This window comes from Tinamus guttatus, unplaced genomic scaffold (assembly GCF_059628265.1).
Source record: "Tinamus guttatus ecotype Peru unplaced genomic scaffold, ASM5962826v1 Tinamus_guttatus_pri_ptg001096l, whole genome shotgun sequence".
Lineage (NCBI taxonomy): Eukaryota > Metazoa > Chordata > Aves > Tinamiformes > Tinamidae > Tinamus > Tinamus guttatus.
Window position 1 is genome coordinate 187,927 of NW_028289630.1, and position 11,952 is coordinate 199,878.

Sequence of the window (11,952 nt, forward strand, 5' to 3'; positions counted from 1 at the left end):
ATTGGCCTTCTTCCAGTCTTCCGGCACCTCCCCCGTTCTCCAGGATCTTTCAAAGATGATGGAGAGCGGCTTAGCTATGACATAGAATCATAGAATCATAGAATCATAGAATGCTTAGGGTTGGAAGGGACCTCTAGAGATCATCTAGTCCAACCCAACATCTGCCAGCTCACGCAGCACTCTGGGGTGCATCCCATCAGGGCCCATGGATTTGTGGGTATCGAGGTTCCTTAGGTGCTCTCTGACCCAATCTTCCTCTACCCAGGGCAAGTCTTCCTCTCCCCAGGCTTCTTCTCTTGTCCCTAGGGCCTGGGGCTCTAAAGGGCTGCGCTTGGTAAACACCGAAGCAAAGAAGGCATTCAGCAACTCTGCTTTTTCTGTGTTATTTGCAACCAGGGTGCCCATCCCGTTCACCAGCGGACCCACGTTTTCCCTGATCTTCCTTTTGCTGTTAATATATTTGAAGGAGTTTTTCTTGTTATTTTTAACATCCCTTGCCAGATTGCGTTCCAACCGCGCCTTAGCTTTCCTTGCCACATCTTTGCATTCCCTGACTACGTTCCTGTATTTCTCCCAGGAGACCTGTCCTTATTTCCACATTCTATATACCGACACCTTCTGCTTGAGCATTGCCACAAGCTCCTTACTCATCCACGCAGGTCTCCTGCCTCCTCTGCCTGACTTCTTACACACGGGGATGCACTGTTGCTGGGCTGGAGGAAGTGCCGCTTCAAAACTAACCAGCTCTCTTGGGCCCCCCTACCTTCTAGAGCTCTAGCCCATGGTATTCTTCCGAGGAGGTCCCTGAAGAGACTAAAGTTGGCCCTCCTGAAGTCCATGGTTGCAAGGCTACTTACAGCCCTACCACCTGCTCGTTGGATCCTGAACTCCACCAACTCATGGTCACTGCAGCCGAGGCTGCAGTGGGTGACTCCACGCTACAGGGCACAGAGGCACCGATATGTAGACCGGACCCCTCATCCAGAGAGGTCTGCTGCTTGCCAGGGGCCAAAATAAAGGATGTTACAGAAAGGCTCCCAAGGATTTTTCAGGAGTCTGACTATTATCCTCTGGTACTGTTTCATGTGGGCGCTAATGATGCCATGGGGAAAATGAGGGATATCAAGCAAGACTTCAGAGCCCTAGGGATGGCCGTCAAAGGTATGGGAGCCCAGGTAATGTTCTCCTCTATCCTACCAACGAGGGGAATAGATTCAAGGAGGAGAAGGCGGATATGGCAGCTTAACAACTGGCTGCGCCGCTGGTCTTGGCAACAGGGTTTTGGCTTCTATGACCATGGGACTCTTTGATGACCACCAGCTAGTGGGGAATGATGGGACCCATCTCAGCAAGAGGGGCACACGTCTCTTTGCCAAAAGGCTGGCCAACCTGGTTAGGAGGGCTTTAAACTAGGCAAGAAGGGGGAAGGGGAGTATCACACAGACACGGCAAGCAGTACCGCACAGCCTAGGTCAGATGGCGTCCAGCGGGAGTATGCTAGTGGGGAAGTGAGGATAGGAAATGATCACGGAGGGTCCTCTTTCACCCCTCCTGGGAAACCTGTGGCCTCTGTTGCTTCCCTGAAATGCCTGTACACCAATGCGCGGAGCATGGGGAATAAGCAGGATGAACTGGAGATCTGTGTGCGGTCCCAGCATCATGATCTTATTGGTATCACAGAGACGTGGTGGGATAGCTCGCATGACTGGAGCACTGCCATGGAAGGCTATGTGCTCTTTAGGAAGGACAGGCTGGGAAGGCGAGGTGGTGGAGTTGCTCTTTATGTGAGAGAGCAACTGGAATGCATGGAGCTCAACCTGGGAGTGGAGGATGAGCGAGTTGAGAGCTTGTGGGTAAGGATTAGAGGGCAGGCTAATGTGGGAGACACTGTGGTGGGTGTCTGCTACAGGCCACCTGACCAAGACGAGGAGGTTGATGAGGCCTTCTATAGGCAGCTGGATATTGCCTCACGGTCACAGGCCCTGGTTCTCATGGGGGACTTCAACTACCCCGACATCAACTGGAAGGACAACACAGCCAGGCACAAGCAGTCCTGGAGGTTCCTGCAGAGCGTCGACGATAACTTTTTGACGCAGGTTGTGGAGGAGCCGACGAGGAGAGGTGGGCTACTGGACCTCGTGCTATCAAATAGGGAGGGCCTAGTAGGAGATGTTAAGGTGGGGGGTAGCCTCGGCTGCAGTGACCATGAGTTGGTGGAGTTCAGGATTCAACAAGGAGGAGGCAGGGCTATAAGTAGCCTTGCAACGATGGACTTCAGGAGGGCCAACTTTAGCCTCTTCAGAGACCTCCTCGGTAGAATCCCATGGGCTAGTGCTCTAGAAGGCAGGGGGGCCCAAGAGAGCTGGTTAGTTTTGAAGCGGCACTCCTCCACGCCCAGCAACAGTGCATCCCTCTGTGTAGGAAGGCAGGCAGAGGGGGCAGGAGACCTGTGTGGATGAGCAGGGAGCTTGTGGCAATGCTCAAGCAGAAGGCAGTGGTATACAGAATGTGGAAAAAAGGACAGGTCCCCTGGGAGAAATACAGGAACGTAGTCAGGAAATGCAGAGATGCGACAAGGAAAGCTAAGGCACGGTTGGAACGCAATCTGGCAAGGGATGTTAAAAATAACAAGAAAAACTTATTCAAATACATTAACAGCAAAAGGAAAATCAGGGAAAACGTGGGTCCGCTGGCGGGCGGGATGGGCACCCTGGTTACAAATAACACAGAAAAAGCAGAGTTGCTCAATGCCTTCTTTGCTTCGGTGTTTACCAAGGGCAGCCCATTAGAGCCCCAGGACCTAGGGACAAGAGAAGAAGCTGGTGGAGAGGAAGACTTGCCCTGGGTAGAGGAAGATTGGGTCAGAGAGCACCTAAGGAACCTCGATACCCACAAATCCATGGGCCCTGATGGGATGCACCCCAGAGTGCTGCGTGAGCTGGCAGATGTCATAGCTAAGCCGCTCTCCATCATCTTTGAAAGATCTTGGAGAACAGGGGAGGTGACTGAATACTGGAAGAAGGCCAATGTCACGCTAGTCTTCAAAAAAGGCAAGAAGGAGGACCCAGGCAACTACAGGCCAGTGAGCCTCACCTCCGTCCCCGGAAAAGTGATGGAACGGCTCATACTGGCCATTGTCTCCAGGCACATGGAGGACAATAAGGTGCTCAAGAGTAGTCAGCATGGATTTACCAAGGGGAAATCTTGCTTGACTAACCTGATAGCCTTCTATGATGAAATGACCGGCTGGATAGACGAGGGGAGAGCGGTGGATGTCGTCTATCTCGACTTCACCAAGGCTTTTGACACCGTCCCTCACAACATCCTCCTGGGCAAGCTCCGGAAGTGTGGGATAGATGAGTGCACAGTGAGGTGGATTAGGAACTGGCTGGATGGCAGAGCTCAGAGGGTGGTGATCAGCAGTGCAGAGTCTAGTTGGAGACTTGTAGTTAGCGGTGTCCCCCAGGGGTCAGTCTTTGGTCCAGTCCTGTTCAATTTATTCATCAATGACCTGCATGAAGGCACAGAGTGCTCCCTCAGCAAGTTTGCTGATGACACGAAACTGGGAGGAGTAGCCGATACCCCAGAGGGCTGCGCTGCCATCCAGAGGGACCTGGACAGACTGGACAACTGGGCGGTGAAAAACCTCATGCAATTCAACAAGGCCAAGTGCAAGGTCCTGCACCTGGGGAGGAATAACCCCAGACACCAGTACAGGCTGGGGACCGACCTTCTGGAGAGCAGCTCTGCGGAGAAAGACCTGGGTGTCATGGTGGAAGATAAGTTGACCATGAGGCAGCAGTGTGTTCTTGTGGCCAAGAAGGCCAATGGGATCCTGGGGTGCATTAAGAAGAGCGTCTCCAGCAGGTCGAGGGAGGTGATCCTGCCCCTCTACTCAGCTCTAGTGAGGCCGCATCTGGAGTATTGTGTCCAGTTCTGGGCTCCACAGTATAAGAGGGATGTGGAGCTGCCGGAGAGAGTCCAGCGCAGGGCCACAAGGATGATCAGGGGCCTGGAACATCTGCCCTATGAGGAGAGGCTGAGGGAGCTGGGCCTGTTCAGCCTGGAGAAGAGAAGGCTGAGAGGGGATCTGATCAGTGTATATAAGTACCTCAAGGGAGGGAGTGCAGAGGATGGTGCTGGTCTCTTTTCAGTGGTGGCCACTGATAGGACTAGAGGAAATGGCCGGAAACTGAAGCATCAAAAGTTCCACAGGAACTTAAGGAAAAAATTCTTAACAGTGAGGGTGACAGAGCACTGGAACAGGCTGCCCAGAGAGGTTGTGGAGTCTCCTTCTCTGGAGATCTTCAAAACCCGCTTGGATGCAGTCCTGTGCCACGTGCTCTAGGTGCCCCTGCGTATGCAGGGGGGTTGGACTAGATGATCTCTAGAGGTCCCTTCCAACCCTAAGCATTCTATGATTCTATGATTCTATGATCCCTAGGGCTCTGAAGTCTTGCTTGATATCCCTCATTTTCCCCATGGCATCATTAGCGCCCACATGAAACAGTACCAGAGGATAATAGTCAGACTCCTGAACAAGCCTTGGGAGCCTTTCTGTAACATCCTTTATTTTGGCCCCTGGCAAGCAGCAGACCTCTCTGGATGAGGGGTCCGGTCTACATATCGGTGCCTCTGTGCCCTGTAGCGTGGAGTCACCCACGACGATCACCCGCCGCTTCTTCCGGGTGCTCCTTTTCTCTTTAGGGGGAGCAGCCTTGCAGCATGGACCAGACTGCCTCTCTGTAGGCAGCCCCCTAGATGGGCCTTGGTTCAAGGCCTCCTCTATCTGATCCTCAAGTTCCAGGGCCTCGTACCTGTTGAATGTGGTCACAGGTGGAGGTGAGGTGGGCTGTGGAAGGGATCTTCTGCCACCTCGAGTGGGGACCTATTTCCATTGTTGAGCGTCCCTCGATACTGTTAATTCTGCCCCCTCTGCCTTATTGCAAGGGGGTACTGGATTTACAGACTGAATCAGGGGGATCTCTGAGTGGCTTTCCTGGGAAGACTGCAGAACGCAGCTCCACCAGTCTGTTTCTTTTTCACGCTCCCTGATGGCCCTCAGCCTTTCTACCTCCTCCTTTAGCTCCACCACCAGGCTGAGCAGGTCATCCACCTGCTCACACCTAAGGCAGGCTGTGTTTTCACCACTCCCTGGTAGCATGGAGAGTCTCAGGCATTCCCCACAGCCAGAAACCTGGACCGCTGCATGTTTCTGTGGCAGTTCAGTCTGTGTCGCCACAGTCTTCCTGGTGGAAGCTCTCTGCCGAGTGGAGACCATGGCTTTACCTGATCTCCCGCTGCTGGAAGAGTCTGGGGAGAAGATTCTTTTCCACACCTGGGGGGAAGACTCCCTGACCCCTGCCTGCACAAACTGGCGCGCCGCGCCGCGCCGCGCCCCTGGTCGCTCGCGCTCCCTGGGGGCAGCTTTTGAATTCCCGCCTGCCCTGCCGGCTCCGCCCCCGCTGAGTCAGAGCCGCCTCTGGCCCGGAGGTCAGCACTGCCCGCACGGGGGTCGGCGCTGGGGCTGCCTCTCGCTCTGTTGTTCGCCTCGAGACAAGGAGCTCCGGGACGAGCGTCCGCTCCAGAGCCCTTCCCTTCGAGATCTGAATCGAGATCGAGATATTAAGTATGACTCTAGTCACTCAAGCTCCACCTGAATGTAAAGACAAGTATAAAAGGTGAACTAAGGATGAAAAGGTGGGGGGAAGAAACCATCGTAACTCCTGGGTCAGTCGACAGGCTGAGCCCCCTTCCCTCCCCTCGCGCTGGGATGCTGCCTGAGGAGACTAAGAAGTGAGAGAGGAAGAATCCATCATAAATTCTGGATCAGTCGATGCGCTGATCCCCCTTTCCTCCCCTTGTGTCAGGACGCCGCCTGAGGAGACTCGAGACTGAGAGCCCTCTCCCATCTTCTGGGGTGAGTGATGATTGCACATTTGTACATCAGAGCTAGCTAAAACCCCACACTCTAGTAGAGAATTTCCTGTACTGACATCCGAAACCTGCTTTGTAAATGTTGCATTTGAATAAATCATACTGTTTGTGAACTCGACTACTTGTTTGGGGGGAGGCGATCGGACCTACAGTTGACGGACTGTTCGTGAATCCGATACTGCCAGAGTCGAGCTTATAGGTGATTACGCTATTTGGGAACTTGATTCGCTCCTAGGAAGGCGATCGGACCTACGGTCCACAGACTATTTGTGAATCAAAAACCCTTCCTTCCCTTGGAGCTTCCAAAACCTGCCTTCATGGATGCCTTGCCCTTGCCTGTGTTTATCAAGAGCATCTGTTCAGGTATGGAGTCAATAAGGATCACGATCTGTATTGATTTCTATTCCAAAAGCATAAAAGGATGAAGAATGGTGAGGGCCGAGTGGTAGTTGTGTAGGGTGCATTAGCAGGGAAGGTAGGGGTTAAATAGCTAATGTAGAATAAGCTGAGTCTTAGAGCACAAGGACCCATGATAACTGGCAGAGTCCGGATGTCTTGCTCATGGCAGGGGCAGAACCCTTGATAGATGGCAGGGTCAGGATGCCCTGCTCATGGCAAGGTCTGGACCCTTGATAGGTGGCGGGGTTAGGGTGCCCTGCCCTCAATCAGGATGATAGGGGGGCTGCTTATCCAGATGTTTTAATTCAGCAAAATAGATAACATTAACAAGAATGCAAAACAGGAAAACGGGAGGGGGAACACTCTTGGGTAAGAACGGTATAAAAGAGGGACGCTCGAAGTGGTCGAGGTCCGTGGTGTGACCCCTGCGTGGGAAAGCCCGGACCCCAGCTAGCTGGTAATACTTATTATCTTTCTTCTATTAATAAAAGACAATATATCTATGGTGGTTGTCTCTCTCTCCCTGTCAATTCGGATACCGGACCTAACATTTGGGGGCTCGTCCGGGATCCGAATGCAGGGGAGGAGAAAGAGATAGAGAAAGATAATAAGTCAAGGGAGGCCTCAGGGGGTGAGAGTGAGCCGACAGAAATCCAGGTGGACGCACCGAAGGATAGTCGGCTGGAGTCTGAGGGAGACGTCCCTCAGACTCCCACGAGAAGGAAGGGTGGTTGGTTAGGTTGTTTAGGTACACCGTATCTCCTTGACGAAAGGAGACCGGTGTGGGAAGGGCGAATTCTGTTAATAATCGCCCTTACTGGTTTACTGGCAGTTGTATTAACTTTGGTTTTAAGCGACGAGCTTGATACAATGGGACAAGGGAAATCCACCCCTTTGTCATTTATGTTAAATCATTTTGGATATGTTAAACGTCGGGCACATAATTTGTCTGTAGAAGTGTATAAAAACCGATGGGAGGCATTTTGTAAAAGTGAGTGGCCAAGTTTTGATGTAGGCTGGCCGAGAGAGGGAAGTTTTGATTTAGAATTAATAAGGAGAGTAAAAGAGGTAATAATGAGACCTGGGTCAGAAGGACAGCCAGATCAATTTCCATATATAATCACATGGGAGGATTTGGTTCTGTATCCACCCCCATGGCTGAAACCTCTTTTGGGGGAGGGTAGAAAAGACGGAAAAGTTGATATTTACGTAGTGAGAAAGGAAGGGAAAAAAGCAGTACTACCAGATTCGACCTTATATCCAGAAATATTAGACGAAGAAAGTAGGCATAACCCCCTCCCTTACGTACCTCTGCCCGAGGCACAAAGGGAGGCGAGTAGTAGTGATCAAAGAAGGGAGAGAAGGGAAGATAGGGGTCCCGCATATAGGACACGATCTCATCAAAGAGAAGATGAAGAAGGAATATCAAGTACCACCCATGCCTTCCCAGTTAGAACGATTGGAACAACTGGGCCACAGGGACAGCGTACGTATCAATACTGGCCATTCTCTTCTAGCGATTTGTATAATTGGAAAAGTCAAAACCCCTCCTTTTCCGAGAAACCGGGGGCGTTAATTGATTTATTAGAATCCATCTTGTTTACGCACAACCCTACCTGGGATGACTGTCAGCAGCTTTTAAAAGTGCTGTTTACGACCGAAGAGCGTGAAAGGATCCTGACCGAGGCGCGAAAGTTGGTGCCGGGAGAGGACGGGAGACCCACCGGGCAGCAGAACCTTATCGATGAAGGATTCCCATTGGTAAGACCACCGTGGGATTTTGAACAACCTGAAGGTAGGGAGCGTCTCCGAACATACCGACAAACGCTGATGGCTGGGTTGCGGGCGGCGGCGCGTAAACCTACTAACTTAGCAAAAGTAAATGCTGTTAGGCAGGAAGCCGAGGAAAGCCCTGCCGCTTTCTTAGAGAGAATATTAGAGGCGTTTAGACAATTCACTCCTTTAGATCCTATGAAGGAGGAGAATCGGGCAGCTGTCATCTTGGCATTTGTAAATCAAGCTGCCCCGGATATAAGAAGGAAATTACAAAAGATTGAGAGGTTGGGGGAGCAAACCTTACAGGATCTTTTAAAGGTAGCAGAGAAAGTGTACAACAACAGGGAGACTCCAGAAGAAAAACAGGAGAGAATAAGAAGGGAGGATTGGAAACACCAGAGGGAAATGGCTAGAAGATTTTTTGAAGCAGGAGAAAAATCAGAGAGGCAAAGAAGGGGACCGCCACCCCCCAGAGGAACAGGGGTACGGTTAGGAAAGGATCAATGTGCAATTTGCAAAAAGAAAGGACACTGGAAAAATGAGTGTCCAGAAAAAGGAGAAAGGAGGCCACCTAGAGTACTGGTGGCAAAAGAAGATAGTGACTGAAGGGGCCGGGACTCGGAACCCTTCCCCGAGTCTTGGGTAGAATTAGAAATGGAAGGGAAACGTGTAAAATTTCTGGTAGACACAGGGGCTGAATACTCAGTAATAAATAAAGCAGCGGGGAAACTATCGACAAGGAAAGCTCGAGTACGAGGGGTAAATGGGAGTAAGGTATATCGGTGGACATCAGAAAGGAAGGTAGATGTAGCTAATAGACAAATCACGCATTCATTTTTGTATATACCGGAGAGTCCGGTACCCTTAATGGGCCGGGATCTCCTAACTAAATTGGGGGTAAGGATATATTTCGAGGACGATGGGGTAAAGATCAATGACCGGGAAGGACAACCGATACAGGTCCTGACTGTTAGATTAGAGGACGAATATAGACTGTATGAAGAGAGGAAGGAAGAAATTGGACCAGAAACTCAAAAATGGATGAGGGAACTCCCAGAAGTATGGGCAGATAATTCGGGGGTAGGAGAGGTTAAAGGGAAAACTCCTCTGGTCGTGGAATTAAAACCAGGAGCTTACCCGATTAGGGTTAAACAGTACCCAATGACCCCTGAAGCTCGACAAGGGATAGCAAAGCACATTAAAAGGTTACTGGAAGCTGGCATTCTGCGTAAATGCAAATCTCCTTGGAATACTCCTCTACTGCCAGTAAAGAAGCCCGGAGGAGATTTCAGGCCAGTTCAAGATCTGAGAGAAGTTAATAAAAGAGTGGAGGATGTGCATCCTACAGTCCCGAATCCATACACTCTGTTAAGTACGATGCCACCAGATATGGGATGGTATACAGTTTTAGACTTAAAGGATGCCTTCTTTACCATCCCCCTGACAAAACAGAGCCAGGAAATGTTTGCTTTTGAATGGGAAGATCCCGAGAGTGGATATAAGGGTCAGTTAACTTGGACCCGATTACCACAAGGGTTCAAAAATTCACCGACTTTGTTTAATGAAATACTGCAGGAAGATTTGAGTGAATTCAGGAGACAGAATCCTAGTGTGAAATTGCTTCAGTATGTGGATGATCTGCTGCTAGCAGCAAGAACGAAAGAGGAGTGCGAGGAAGGTACGAGGAAGTTGTTGCAAGAATTGAATAAACTAGGCTACCGAGTAAGTGCTAAGAAAGCTCAGCTATGTAGTCCTGAAGTAACATATCTGGGATATAAGATACGAGATGGTAGGAGATGGCTAACTGATGCCATGAAAGAGACTGTTCTTCGGATTCAGGAGCCCAGATCTCCAAGGGAGGTTCGAGAATTCTTGGGGACAGTAGGATACTGCCGTTTGTGGATACCTGGATTTGCAGAGAAAGCGAAACCTCTGTATGAGGCGAGTCGAGAGAAACCAGACTGGCAGTGGACAGAAGCTATGAGAAAATCTTTTGAGGAACTGAGATTAGCCCTGCTAGAGGCCCCTGCACTTGCACTCCCGGACCCAGCCAAGGATTTCCATTTATATGTGAGCGAAAGAGCGGGAATTGCTAAGGGAGTGCTAACTCAAAAACAAGGACCTTGGAAAAGGATAGTGGCGTACTTATCAAAGAAATTAGACCCAGTCGCCGCAGGGTGGCCCTCGTGCCTTAAAATCATTGCAGCCGTGGCAATGATGGTTAAGGACGCAGACAAACTCACGTTTGGGCAAAAACTGTATGTAACAGCTCCCCATTACGTAGAGGCATTACTCAAACAACCGCCTGAAAGATGGATAACAAATGCTAGGCTGACTCATTACCAAGCCTTACTTTTAAACCCAGAAAGGATTATGTATACGTCCCCAACGACTTTAAATCCAGCCACTCTCCTACCTAACCCAGAATATGAAACACCTGTGCATAATTGTCAGGAGGTGTTAGCTGAAACTGCGACGGTGCGGGAAGATTTAAAGGATGAGCCGCTGCAAGGGGGAAAAGTGTGGTTTACAGATGGAAGTAGCTTGGTCGAGCAAGGAAAAAGAAGGGCGGGAGCTGCAGTGGTAAATCAGAAGGGAGAAATAGTTTGGAGCCAGCGTTTACCAGATGGCACTTCGGCTCAGAGAGCGGAACTGATAGCCTTGGCTAAGGCACTAGAAATGGCAGAAGGAGAGCGAGTGACGATTTATACAGATAGTCGCTACGCATATGGGACAGTGCATATACACGGAGCAATATACAGAGAAAGGGGATTTCTTACCTCCGCAGGAAAAGAAATCCGAAACAAAGAAGAGGTTTTGCACTTGCTGTCAGCTTTGCAGAAACCAAAAGCAGTGGCAATTGTGCATACCTTAGGACATCAGAAGAAAACCGATACGATAAGTAGAGGGAATGCAGCTGCAGATAGTGCAGCCCGGCGAGCTGCGTTAGAAGGACAAATACAAAGGGTACTAGCCCTGACTCACAACACTTTAAGAGAAGAAGAGGAAATTGGAGAGGATGAATACACCCCAGAGGAGAGGGAGTGGATTCAAAAGGTCGCAGAAAAGCAAAGTGCAGGAGAAGGACATTACGATACAGAAGGAAGAATGTTAATTCCTAAGCGGTTGGGACAGAAGATGGTGCAACAGTTACACAGTACCACACACTTGGGGGAAAGAAAAATGGGACTGTTAATAGAAAAGTTTGGGTTGAGATTCCAAGATCAGAGGAAAATATTAAGAGGGATAATAGAGGAATGTCAAGCATGCCAGGAAATGAAACCATCGAGGGTCAGGAAGGTACATGAAGGTATAAGGGAAAGGGGTGGTGAGCCTGGAAGGCATTGGGAAGTAGACTTTACAGAAATAAAACCAGGTAAATACGGATATAGATATCTGTTGGTATTAGTAGACACCTTTTCAGGGTGGGTGGAGGCCTTTCCCACTAAGCAAGAAACAGCCCAGGTGGTAGCGAAAAAACTTTTGGAAGAAATAATCCCCAGATATGGGATACCGGTGAGCATCGGGTCTGATAATGGACCAGCTTTTGTGGCAAGGGTTACACAGGAATTAGCCCGAGCACTGGGAACCAACTGGAAATTGCATTGTGCCTATAATCCTCAAAGTTCGGGTCAGGTGGAAAGGATGAACAGAACCCTAAAGGAAACCCTTGCTAAGCTAGTAAAAGAGACTGAAGAGAACTGGGTAACAATGCTACCTTTTGCCCTATACCGGGTTCGGATAACTCCATATGTACTAGACTTTACACCATTTGAAATAATGTTTGGGACCCTACCCCCAGTATATCCGTTAGAGATAAGGAAGGGAATAACTAAAAAC